The sequence below is a fragment of the Biomphalaria glabrata genome, chromosome 8 (genome assembly GCF_947242115.1).
Source record: "Biomphalaria glabrata chromosome 8, xgBioGlab47.1, whole genome shotgun sequence".
Lineage (NCBI taxonomy): Eukaryota > Metazoa > Mollusca > Gastropoda > Planorbidae > Biomphalaria > Biomphalaria glabrata.
The window spans coordinates 44,534,107-44,547,756 of NC_074718.1; the positions used below are offsets into that span (position 1 = coordinate 44,534,107).

The 13,650-nt window shown below is 37.4% G+C and overlaps 1 protein-coding gene across 5 annotated transcripts in view; it reads right to left on the minus strand.

Annotated features, from left to right (window-relative positions):
• The window catches only part of LOC106069798 (uncharacterized), a 178,833-nt gene that overhangs the window by 134,386 nt on the left and 30,797 nt on the right, over nucleotides 1-13,650 (minus strand). The window contains exon 1 of one of the 5 annotated variants that reach the window (XM_056038736.1): nucleotides 10,042-10,446. The exons of the other annotated variants lie outside the window; for them this stretch is intronic. The gene's annotated coding sequence lies outside the window, so the exon portion shown is untranslated. Of the gene's footprint in view, nucleotides 1-10,041; nucleotides 10,447-13,650 lie in introns of those variants that run through there. 5 annotated transcript variants of the gene reach the window in all.

Consider the following 13,650-nt stretch of genomic DNA (forward strand, 5'->3'; position numbering starts at 1 on the left):
CACTTCCTTTTTTTTTCCTTCTTCAGAAATGTGTAGAAGTCCTGGAGATGGACCATAGGATAACCCTGACCTACATATCCCTCGAGACCAGCACGTTTTCCTGTCCCAGTTATATGTTTCCTTTTATAACACAAGGAGGATTCCCGTGACTAAAAAGTGGAAGAAAAACAACTAAACAGGCCCTTGAGGGCCACAACTGAGTTTATTACATGTGAAAGAAAGTTTATATAATGGGGTTCTAATCAGTCTGTGTATTTCACTTTAAACTCTTTATTTCAATATAAACTCTTTACTTAGGTAATAACTCTTTACCTCAATATAAACTCTTTATTTCACTATAAATTTCTATCATCCAAATTAAAGCTAGCATGAGCTTATATATATGTATGTATATATGTATATGTATATATATATATATATATATATATATATATATATATATATATATATATATATATATATATATATATATTATATATATATATATATAGAGAGAGAGAGAGAGAGAGAGACTTTTATAACCCAATCTGTACAAGTATAACATCAGTGGGATATTAACTATAACAATAACCAACAATATCTTTAAGTCTGTGTATCTGATGTTAATGCTTGTCCGTGTGTGTTTTGGATGTCATCATTCCAGTGCCTGTGTGCGTGTTAATGCTTGTATGTGTGTGTGTGTGTGTGTGTGATGTCAGTGCCTGTGTGCTATTTTTTTTTGTTGGCTTAAAGATTCCGGTTCGTGCTTGTTTTTCTTTGGTGCGAATTTAAAATGGACGAAATATTTTTCATAACTGCGCAGCATGGTAAAAATAAAAGGGCAGATCAAGAGTGTCTGACTTAAGGGCTGGGATCTGATGGGACACCTTGGACAAGGAATGCTGAGAACGAGAAGAAGACAACTGGGTCTGTGTACAAACAACCCAATCATAAACTTGGACAACCATCCCGCCAAAAATACCGCGCCAGGATTTCCCAGGAATTAGCTCTTCAAACAAGGGGATGTAACCAATGCAAAGATGCAGTGGGAGGACTTGTGCTGAAGGGAAATTTGAAATTCTCTCAAATTTTTTATTCCGTACGCTATTGTAATATACATGCATTTGTAATGTGCAATTTCTGTAGGGCTATGAAGAGTCTACATGTGAATAATAAATCGATTTAATTGATGTAACTTTATCGGTTACCCCCACACTGTTTATTTTAAATGTACCTCTTCGGTTTTAATTGTGTCTCTGTAATATAGTGTACCAGAAAAGTCAAGAGCTATTTCTCTTACAATAGAGTTACTTCTCTTACCACGGAATACATTTCTCTTACTACTGGATCTTCTTATCTTATATATTTAAGACGTTACTTTAAAAAAGAAGAGAATTACGCCCTACGTATTTCATGCGTCAATCTAGTCATGCATGTTAATCCATGACTTAAAATCTGCTGATTGAGGCAACCCATTCCATTATCGAATGGCGCTAGGGAAGAATGAGCACTAGTACTAGTACCAATTCTTTTACATAATCAATTCTCTAACAACAGACTTATTTCTATAACAACATACTCATTGTTATAACAACATAATAATTTCTATAACAACATAATCATTTCTCTTGTAAAAGACTCACTTCTCAGTGTTATTTCTCATGTTTAGGTTTAATTAAATAGTTAACTCAATCTCAAAAGATGCTGTCATAATAACAGATTCACCATGTAACTTACGCCACAGGCTACGCCCGTATCTCGACCATATTTCTGATTATGCTGTCCAGTTATTTTTTTCTCCCCATCTTTCTATCTATCTCACACACAAACACACACAATGTTCACACACACACACACACACACAGACACATGTGTCTTATATTTTAAAAATAAATATAATAGTAAGGGTTCGTCTTCGAGACCGAAGACTAACGAGGAGTACAGTAAATTAATTACGTGGCTACCCAGTCCCAGCTTCGACCTACATGTTTTGCCTCAGCCAGAGCAGTGTTATCTAACTCTGACAGATAAAAACTTTTTTTGAAAAAAATCTAAGCTACAAAATCTTGCAATGCAATAAAATCTCTGACAAAATAAAATAAATTTGCGTAAGTATAAAAACGATTAAAAAAAACAACTTAAAAAGAAAATATGTGTGGGTTTATAAATTGTATATGTGTGTGAGTGTGTATGCGTGTGTGAGGCTGTATCTGTGTAAGTGTGTATGCGTGTGTGAGGTTGTATGTGCGTGCGAGCGTGTGTGAGTATGTGTGTGAATGTTGAGATTGGTTCTAAGCAACTGAACGCTGTTTTCTTAAGAAGGCTTATTGGTGTGACTTTGATATACTTGAGCAAACAAAGAGAAGTTAATAATTAATATCTATGTATATATATATATATATATAATAAGAGTTTGGACAAGAAGTAAAGGAAAGATCATTTTTTTATTTCTATTATTTCTTTTATTTTTAAAGATCACTCTTTTTTTTTTATTTCTACCCACGTAGTTTTAGCGGCGAAAAAAATAGGGGGGGGGGTGAGGGAGGAGTAATCTACTCTGTATTCACCCATCACTAAATAGCAGGGCCGGACTTAGGGTTAGGGTTGTGGGGCCCTATGCGAAACGGATTTCGCTAGGCCCAGTTTGGGTAGGGATTATAAGTGAAAATTAAGAGTTTATATTATAAAATACATTCGTCTTTGCATTTTATTCATTCTTTACTACGTACAGAATTATAGCAAAGTCATACAGTATATCATAAAATTCTATTTCCTACATAGATCACGTTCAATAGCAAGAATTACCAAATGTTTCAATCTATCTACGAGAATTGTTGACCTCAAGTAAGTCTTCATTCGTTTGAGGCGCGAGAAGCTTCTTTCACCAGATTCCAAAATTACGGGATAATGCCGTTTTTTTTTTTAATCGAGCGTAGGATTGTCGTTTTCCATATTGAATGCCACACCAAAAATGGCAATTTTTGTTTATATATTTAAGGAGATTTGTATGAGTTGTCTAAAGATTTTAATAATTTCCGGAGATTTCCATGACTTTTTCGTATATTTTGCAATTTCAGGAGATTTCCAGGAGCTCCTGGTAAATCGACACGAGGCCGCGGGAAATCTGTTATAAGTTATAAAATGGTTTAACTTAATAATTTTTCATTCACACCAAATAGCGACAGTTTCCTGTTACGCTACAAAATCAATTGCTTTGTGTACTTATTGGCTGTCAAAATGTTTCTGAATGTCTTCAAAATCTAGGAATACTTAAAAAGTAGTCTTGGGGACAAGGTCAATGTTGATAAAGATAAAAAAAAACAACTTAAGATTGTAATTTGAAAACAGATTGAGTTGTACAAAGACGACCTTCACCTTATCAGAATGCAGTTTAAACTAAAAAAAGAAGGCGACGAAATTCAAGGAAAAAGAATTCTTTGAGATAAAAACCAAGCACGGTTGTCGAACAAATAGACAACAAAATTGTAAATCGAGACAATCGTACTTCAAAGTCATATTTTTCCTGGTACATCAAAACAATTTGCTGTAAATTTTTACGATAATTAGACAATTTTAAAAAAATCTTTATAATGGTATAGGATTCACACGTTTTTTTTTCTATATAAAAAAATAAATTTTATTAAAAAATTTTAATGTCTTATATTCAAATTTTACTGATACGAGATTCACGACCCCTTGACACCACCGCCGTTTGAGAAACTCTAAAACGTGTTGGTATTATGGTCTTATTATTTGAATCATGAAATTAATTCACAAAGGATTGACTAGAAGCCTCGTTCTGGTGACGCTCATAAGTTGACTGCTAGTTTAAAACCAATCTTGATACGTGCTACATTCACAAACTCTGACACAGAAATTTAATTCTTTTCAAGAAATCTCTAACACAAATGTATCTGCTCTTAAAGTAAGAATAATCTCCGACTCAAAATGTGAATGCGTGAATCAAAGCACGTCATTGGAATGTGGTGAATCTCGCAGATCTACAACAAAAAATGGGTTTCGATACGTGTCGACGCGACCCAGCCCCGCTGCACTGGTGTCACCACAAAACACCGCTAGGTACACCAATACACCTGTCTAACCAGGTAAGAGAACGGAAGAGTGGGGGGGGGGGGAGACGAGGGGGTCACCGCTCGTGCATACAAACAATGTAATGTTGATTGTGGAGTGTTATGTGATGATTGTATCAAGAGATCATCTATTTCCTACAGCAGCGGTTCCAAAACTGTGTTGCGCGGAACCCCAGCGTTACGCGAGGACACGAACTTCCGGAATAATTAACTAGTAGGCCACCACGAGAATTCATCTCTCTTTAAAAAAAAAAATCAGTGTTCCGCTAAGTAATTAGAATGTGCGAAGTGTTCCGTTACGGAAAAAGTTTGGGAAACACTGTCCTACAGCACAAAGCCAAGCCTGATGGAACTTAAAAGGACTTCCGCTTAGAAGAGTTTCGTGAAGAAGTATCAGACGATACAGTCGCGCGCGTTGATTCCAGTTTTTGTTTCATACCTGAGGAAGACGTGAACGTCGATATTGTGTCTCGTGCTGATGTATTGATCTCAAGGTCTCATTTACACTGTCTCTTTGACCTTTGACCTTTTCAGCAGACGAGATTGCGGCGTGTTTTGATTTGTAACCGTGTCACGTGTGTCATAGTTTTATTACAGACTTTACACATTTAGATGCAATTTATAAACAATAGGTGCATTGACTTTAGTTGGGGGAAAGTAAAGGCGGTTGGTCAACGCGCTGGCCACATGACACCCTGCTTGTTAACGCTTGGGCAAGTAAACAGATGACCTTAATATCATCTGCCCTATAGATGTGAAGGTCTGAAAGGAGAACTTAAAACTGAAATGAGGTTTATATTTCAATACTGAATAGATGGCGAGGTTTAGTGCAGCAGAAGTAACAGAAGCTGCTCTTGCAATTGACAGGAAACATGAAAGATGATGTTTTAAGTATCTAGCTACAAGAATCCATGCAGCTCTAAGAACTAGATGATGTTTTAAGTATCTATCTACAAGAATCCATGCAGCTCTGAGAACTAGATGGTGTTTTAAGTATCTAGCTACAAGAATCCATGCAGCTCTGAGAACTAGATGATGTTTTAAGTATCTAGCTACAAGAATCCATGCAGCTCTAAGAACTAGATGGTGTTTTAAGTATCTAGCTACAAGAATCCATGCAGCTCTGAGATCTAGATGGTGTTTTAAGTATCTAGCTACAAGAACCCATGCAGCTCTGAGAACTAGATGGTGTATTAAGTATCTAGCTACAAGAATCCATGCATCTCTGAGAACTAGATGATGTTTTAAGTATCTATCTACAAGAATCCATGCAGCTCTGAGAACTAGATGATGATTTAAGTATCTATCTACATGCAGCTCTGAGAACTAGATGGTGTTTTAAGTATCTAGCTACAAGAATCCATGCAGCTCTGAGAACTAGATGATGTTTTAAGTATCTAGCTACAAGAATCCATGCAGCTCTAAGAACTAGATGGTGTTTTAAGTATCTAGCTACAAGAATCCATGCAGCTCTGAGAACTAGATGATGTTTTAAGTATCTAGCTACAAGAATCCATGCAGCTCTGAGAACTAGATGGTGTTTTAAGTATCTAGCTACAAGAATCCACGCAGCTCTAAGAACTAGATGGTGTTTTAAGTATCTAGCTACAAGAATCCACGCAGCTCTAAGAACTAGATGGTGTTTTAAGTATCTAGCTACAAGAATCCATGCAGCTCTGAGAACTAGATGATGTTTTAAGTATCTATCTACAAGAATCCATGCAGCTCTGAGAACTAGATGGTGTTTTAAGTATCTAGCTACAAGAATCCATGCATCTCTAAGAACTAGATGATGTTTTAAGTATCTAGCTACAAGAATCCATGCAGCTCTGAGAACGGCGGGGTAAAGCCTCTGCAGTGTCACGTGACCTGTGTGGGAGCTACAAAGCATTACGCCGAATAGCAAAGTTTTCCCCCATGGCACTACGGGAGGCCTAAGCCTTCCTGTCTTGTTGCCTCTCGGGAGTTCATCTCTGCTACAATAACCTCCAGCATAGGCAAACCCAGGCGGCTTATAACTATGTATACTGTCTCGGAATAGGCTAGGAAGAAGCCGTGATATCTGATTCAAGGACCCCAAAATTATGAAAGTCAATATGTCTTTTGTATGTGTGTGTGTGTGTGTTTTAGATTTTACAAAGTTAAAAAAAAAAATTATCCAAAAGGCAACAAATTTTGCGAAAAATACCATTAAAAAGATAGAGCATGAAAACAATTTTCTGGTCGTGCGGTTTGCGCGCTGGACTGTCGTTCACATTTATCGATGGTCGAGGGTTCAAACCCTGCCCGCTCCCATCAACCGTCGTCCTGCGGGAGGTTGGGACTAGGAAGTAATTATCTTCAACTCTGAAGGAACATCCGAAACATGTAAAACAAAACATTTTACAAACATTTTACCATTAAAAAAAAAAGGTCACATAAGATGCTAGAAAAAAAACAACAACAACAACAACCCAGCCATTACTCAAGATGAAGAAGGAGACTGGGTTATGTACCTTACTTCCATCGGTCACTGTGACTGTTGAACCGTGAAGATAGGCCAATATAAATATTATAGCCCCAGGCGAGATGGCAATATGTCCACCCACATACACACATACACAAACTCGTTGAGAAACTTGTAGAAACAAGTTGTTAGGAAATTTTATATCTCTTTGTGTGTGTGTGTGTGTTCCTGCCCTCGAGCATGGCTGCACATTTAGCTGCCTCATCAATTTGATGTCAAATAATAAGCCAATCAAATGATTGATTGTGTAGCCCAAAGAACAGACCATTCGAAACTTAACATTTTTTTTGCACATGATGCAGCAGGTCTAATGGCTGTGTACATTTAGAAATAAATTCTTGTGCGAAAGTGTGACGTCTCATAGCCTAGGGATAAGCTTATCTGACTAATGAATATCTTTGACACTCAGAAATGCATCTGCATAATTTATTTTTACACAAACAAGTCAGGCAATAGAGTTTAATAAGCTTCAGTAGAGCAATATAGTTTGGTCAGCTTCAGTCTAGCAATATAGTTTGGTCAGCCTCAGTCTAGCAATATAGTGTGGTCAGCCTCAGTCAAGCAATATAGTTTGGTCAGCCTCAGTCAAGCAATATAGTTTGGTCAGCCTCAGTCAAGCAATATAGTATAGTTTGGTCAGCCTAAGTCAAGCAATTTAGTTTGGTCAGCCTCAGTCAAGCAATATAATTTGGTCAGCCCTCAGTCAAGCAATTTAGTTTGGTCCGGTATTAATTTGTAGTAGCTAAAAGTTAGGCAATCAACTACTGAGTACCGGCACCTAATCACTGAGTACCGGCACCCATTTTTTTTTTTTTTTACAAAAAAAAGCACAGTTTTGTTTTTTTTATTTTGACGATTATGGTTCAGTGTTTATGTATAATTGTTACTGTCTAAAATGTTTCTAAATTTAGTAATTTTACTATATATATATATATATATATGTTTTGCTTGTTCAGTCTATGGAACAAAGATTCGGAACTCGCTCGCTGTTGAACACAGTCAGATCGCGTGCATCGTTACGTTACAGAATAACCAGAAATCTCGGTTCAAATTGAAATTTCGCACAATTATTTCTTGTAACTGATAAAACAAGAATCAATAAATTTAAAAAACAAAATAGTTAATTAACTATTGGGAATTTTTTGTTGTTGTTTTTTGTATCAAACTCGGGAAAGAACTTGTATTTGTTTTTCTAAGTTGAGCCCTCAGTTGGAACCCAAGTGGTACGGGAGCACTGGTATTCCATCATAGAGAGAGAAGGTTTGGCTATCGTATTTGCCATTAGGAAACTAGACAGATACCTGGCTGGCAGGAAATTTCACATTCAGACTGACCACAAGGCCTTGGCTTACCTTCGGAGCACGAACTTTTACGAACCACCGTGTTACGAGGTGGGCGCTGATGCTTCAGGACTACACCTTCGACGTGTGTCACATCAAAGGAGAGGACAACATACTAGCGGACTTGTGTTCAAGACTAGTGTGATGGCGTAAAAAGACTATTTCAGTATAGTTATTGATATGTATTTTGTAATATGCCTATGTAATATGTATTAATTGTTTTATTATGCATTTCAATGTTGTAATATTTTTATGATGGATGTTGTTCTTTGCGGAAGCATCCGTGTGAATAGATATTTATTATTGATTATCTGAAGTTTGTATCTCTGGCTTCAGGTCTTGACATGGTTCCTAAATTCTTTTGCCTATTCCAGTTGTTTAATACTTAAAGTTTTCAATGTCTCTTTAAAGACTGGACTAGCCTTCGCAAGATCCAGTTATGGGAAGAAAACACAGAAGAGAAACTCTCACAAGAGATCCAGCCTCAGCACACAACAGAAGCAAAGCAAGGAGACAAAATGACATCAACAAAGGCGCGTTCCTAGAAACCAAAACTCACAATCTCTTATGGTGCACCAAAGGGAAAAACCAAAAGAAAATGCGCATGACACCTACTTCCAGTGCTTTTTTTTTATTAGGAGCCGGTAACTTTTAACTACTAAAAATTAATAATACACTGTTGTAACTCGGCTCCCGCGCCACACCGATGGTGCGCATCAGAGCACTATTAAACACTAGTAGTGGGGAAGACATGTTGATTCTACAGGAGGAAGGACTGTTGTAGATCCGGATGAGTTATGGGAGTCTGAACAGTCTGGGGCTAAGTTCTATCATGTGTGATACTAGTGAACTGTTTGGAAGACCTGCAGCGACACTGGGAAGTGTGTCTGTCGGTGGGTCTGTTCTGCTGTTCTGGTATTAAGTAGGACTCTTAGAACTTAAGGCATTAGCCTACTCCCTGTGACTTTATAGCGGAAGTTTAAGTCTAGGGAGTGAGTTTATAGCGGAAGTTTAAGTCTAACTATTTGTTGATTGCTTATAATAAAGACATTGTTTATTGTTGGCTGCCCGCCTTTCATTGAGTGCTTGTCCTAGATTTACAACAATGCGTTAAAATACAAGAAAAGTAATACTTTTTTCAAAAAGGTGCCGGTACGCCGTACCGGTGCGTACCGTCAAACAAACAAAAAAGCAAGAATAACGCAAAATAGAGCAGTGAGATTTATAACAAACGAATATTCACATTTGAGTAACACCATTAGTAAAATCACTAAATTTAGAGACAATTTAGGACAGTAACAATTATACATAAAACACTGAACCATAATCGTCAGATACAAAAACAAAACCTAATCAAATACTCAGAAAGACACAAAGATGACGGCACATGTCTTGTTCCCTATGCGAAGGATAAATCCGTACAAATGCTCCTTCTTCCATGGTGACATTTGAGAATGAAATGGGTTGCCCAAGTCTGCCAAGAAAACCATCGACTTAGCAGGGTTTAAGTCACTAATTTAACATGCATGACTAGATTGTCACATGAAATACGAATGACGTAATTATCTTCATTTTTTGAAGTAACGTCTGTAATTTATAAGATAAGATAAAATAACTAATAAGTGTAGTACTAATAAATCTTGATCTAATACATAAAATTAAAACATTGAACCATAACTTATCATGTTTTAACTCTGGAGATAGATATAGATCTACTCATCATCAACTAGTTCTAGAACTAGATCTAGATCTAAATCTAATATATAGAGCTCTAGTTTGGATTTAGATTTGGAATTGAATCTTTCGTTCTCAACAGAATACGCCTAACCTGAGCTCCGTGATGTAAATTGTTAGATCGAACTAAAATGTCTCCCTCGCCTGGTCCTCATCCTTTATCTTTCCCGTCTGCTGGAAGATCTTCATTTTTTTTTATCTTATTGATCTTTAAATTTAGATATGTTAAAGGCTATATATAAAGATCTAGATCATTATATATAATATATATAGATCTAGTCTAGATATAGTCTATATATCTAGATTTATCATAGACTTAGATCTATCAAAAATAGATTCTAGATCTATTATTTAAACACAAAAAAGCAAAAGTCAAACACCTGGCTCTTACCTTTGTAATTGATACTCCCAGACCTGAGAAGGTGGACTAGTGATTCTAAATAATCCGCACCAAAGAAAAACTATAGATCTAGGAATGAGCACTATAGAGAACAATTTTTGAACTAATTCTAGACTCCAATGTATCCAATAAGTCAGAAGCGAATACACAATCCTAGTAGATTATTTATGGAAAGCAAATCTAAAATCCAGATCTATAATTTTCAAAATATATTCCAAACACTGAATCTCTCTGCTCTATTAATAGATGTACACAACTCTAGTAATTAGTCGATATGATAGTTTTAATAAATAAAAAAAAACAGCACACGAAACTATATAAAAACACACGCAGGGGGAAACCACTCTTTGAGCATAGGGTTGACGTCTGCTAGCTCTACACGTTCAGTGAACACACGACACAGCCAACTGCTTCCTACCTGTCCGTTACAAAAACCGGTAGGTCGCGGAGGGGAAAAAAAAAAAAGGAGGCAGGGACACAGCAGACGTCGCCGTGTGTCAAGAAGCGTTTTACAAAGGAGAAGGGACGCTGGGGGTTCATGAGAGAGCAGCCATACGATCAGCACGGTCGTGTTTGTTGACAACAATGGCCGAAACGATACGGGAAGAAAAAAAGGGGACGCGTGTTATCAAATAAAGAAGCAAGAGTTGACCTTGACAGTGTCCAGAGAAAAAAAAAAGGATGGCCAGTTTTTAACTAAAATATTTTCTGAAAGATGAAGTAATTAAAAAAAGGGACACGTGAAATGTGTCAATCAAAAGGAGTCATTTTCATGGTTCATCAACAAAGGCTGCCTCCCTCTGATAGATCTAGGTCTAAAACATGGTCTAAAAATAATCAGCTAATTTTATTGGTTTGTTGTTTTTAAATATGAGACATTTTTTTTTTATTGTATGATTTTTTTTTTTATTTAAATAGGACTTCAATTCAATAAGAGATTTCTAGATAACTTTCCCCCCCCCCCTTTTTTTACAGCTTTGACGTCGCGGACAGATTTAGCAGACGATCTGTTGCTAAGTGTGAGGTCCGATGAAGCGTTTTGGATACATGGTGTGTGTGGAGGGGGGGGGGGCTGTGATCACACTGTGATTCTTTTTTTTTTTTTTTTTTAAAGTCTATCGCAGGTGGTCTCGTAAAAAAAATATTTTATTTTGGATGAATGAGCACATGTTCCCCTAATCACAGTATAGTAGCGGATGTGCGCTCGTGAACGCTGAAAAGGTAAATCTAGATTTATTGTCCTTTCGATATATTCAAATTGGGTCAAAAAAACAATGAATAAAAACCGATTTGATATTTCTTTTTATTTAGAGAACAAAAAGAGAAATGTAGAAATGGGAACGAGAATGTGTACAAGTGACTAACTTTTTTTTTGTTGGCGGGGGGGGGGGGGGAGGGGGTGGTATCGGATAAGTAAAAGTGCTTCTAAAATTGATGGGTTCAAAATATTAAAACGTGTACGTGTAAAGGGGGGGGGGCGGGGTGCATTATGAAGCGGGTTTTTCCAAATCGAGTCAAAAGTCTATGTGGGAGAAATTACGATGGGGGCCAGGTTTTTAAAAAAAATGGTGGTTCCAGAACGCGCAAGAGAGAGAGAGATAGAGAGAGCGGCAGAGAGAGCGGGCCATAAAATTTCATTGTAACAGATACACTAATTCACGGACTAAAAAGTTTGTCAGGTTGATCGTTGAAATGTGGCCCGTTTATTAAAATAAAAAAAAAGAAAGAAAAGAAGACGTGCTCCGACCATAATAAACAATATATTAAGTCTGGGAACAAATCAACGGGCCGTAGCCGGTGTGTGTACTGCTAGTATTTATATCAGGTCGAAATATTTGAAAGTCCAAGATCCATAGTTTGATATGAGAGTTACTTGACTTAGATGTCTTTTACTTCAAATTTTTTAAAATAGTTTTCTTAAATGTTCTAAATTTAAACACTAAATGCTTCAAACTTGTAAAATGTTTGTAAAATGTTTGACATGTTTCGGATGTTCCTTCAGAGTTGAAGTTTACTTCCTAGTCCAGACCTCCCGCAGGACGACGGGGGGATGGGAGCGGGCAGGGTTTGAACCCTCGACCGTCGATAAATCCGAACGACAGTCCAGCGCGCAAACTGCACGACCAGGCAGCCATCATGTTGTACAATCCGGGGTGTCTCTTGGAGATAAAAGTGCAAACTATTTATTTAATGTATTAAAAGTTAGTTTTATAATCCTAGAGAGTTATGCAGTTATGTGACGTCTGTGTAGCTTTTGTCTAGTCCTTCACTCTTTGGTCATCTTTGCCTTAGTATTGTCAGGCACTTAGTATAGAGACGCCCCGTAGTTGACTTGTTTGTTTGTAAAATGTTTCACATGTTTCGGATGTTCCTTCAAAGTTGAAGATAATTACTTCCTAGTCCAAACCTCCCGCAGGACGACGGGGGATAGGAGCGGGCAGGGTTTGAACCCTGGACCATCGATAAATCTGAACGACAGTCCAGCGCGCAAACCGCACGACCAGGCAGCCATCCAGACTTTGAACTCAACGTATAGTAACGTCACGGATAGTGAGGCTTAGCTTGTTTATTATGTTAGTTATTATTCAGTTGGTATTAGGACTTCAAGGTGACAACATCTTAATACGGACAGAGACTCGACTGTGGCCTATATAAATTTAAACTTAATTCAAGTATCTAACGGTCTGGACTTGAGTCCTTCGTCTTGGTTCTTTGTTTATAAAATGTTTTACATGTTTCGGATGTTCCTTCAGAGTTGAAGATAGTTTACTTCCTAGTCAAGACCTCCCGCAGGACGACGGGGGATGGCAGTGGGCAGGGTATGAACACGTGACCATCGATAAGTCCGAACGACAGTCCATCGCGCAAACCGCACGACCAGGCAGCCATCCTCAATTGTTATTGTTATAAAGGCGTTGTACTAGTACAGCGGTTCTCAACCTTTTAAGCTCGGCGACCCCTTTTTACAATCCCCCACTCTGACGCGACCCCCCTCCACACACACACTCATACAGCAATAGAAGAATACACAATAACAATCCATATTTTCGATGGTCTTAGGCGACTCCTGGCAAATCGTCAATCGACCCCCAAGGGGGTCGCGACCACAGGTTGAGAACCCCTGTACTAGTAGTTTTTAAACGAATCTAATACTCCAGCACAAGAAGCTCAGCACAAGAAGCTCAAACATCAGAGTAATCTGTCTAAGTCAGACAGCCAACATACAACAACAAGATCGAGGCCTATAACAGTATTTAGTTTCCATCTATTTGTCATGGGATCAATTCTTGATATTCCGATTTTATTCAAATCAACGCACACAATATTTATATCCCTAAATGACTCAATTATTTAGAAGTGAAAAATGTTCTCTGTATGCGATCAATTCACAAACAGATGATTTGTAATTTTCTATTATTGTTTGATTCATATTCGTCTTCTTGGGGTTAAAGTTTAACTATACATAAATGTTAAAGAATAGTTTTTAATCTCAGACCTGTTAATAAATAAATGTATTTCAAAGGTTAGCTTATCTCTTGTTGTGGTAAATGTTTGTGGTATGTCTGATGTATTGATTGTCAGTAAAGTAGAGCCGTTGTA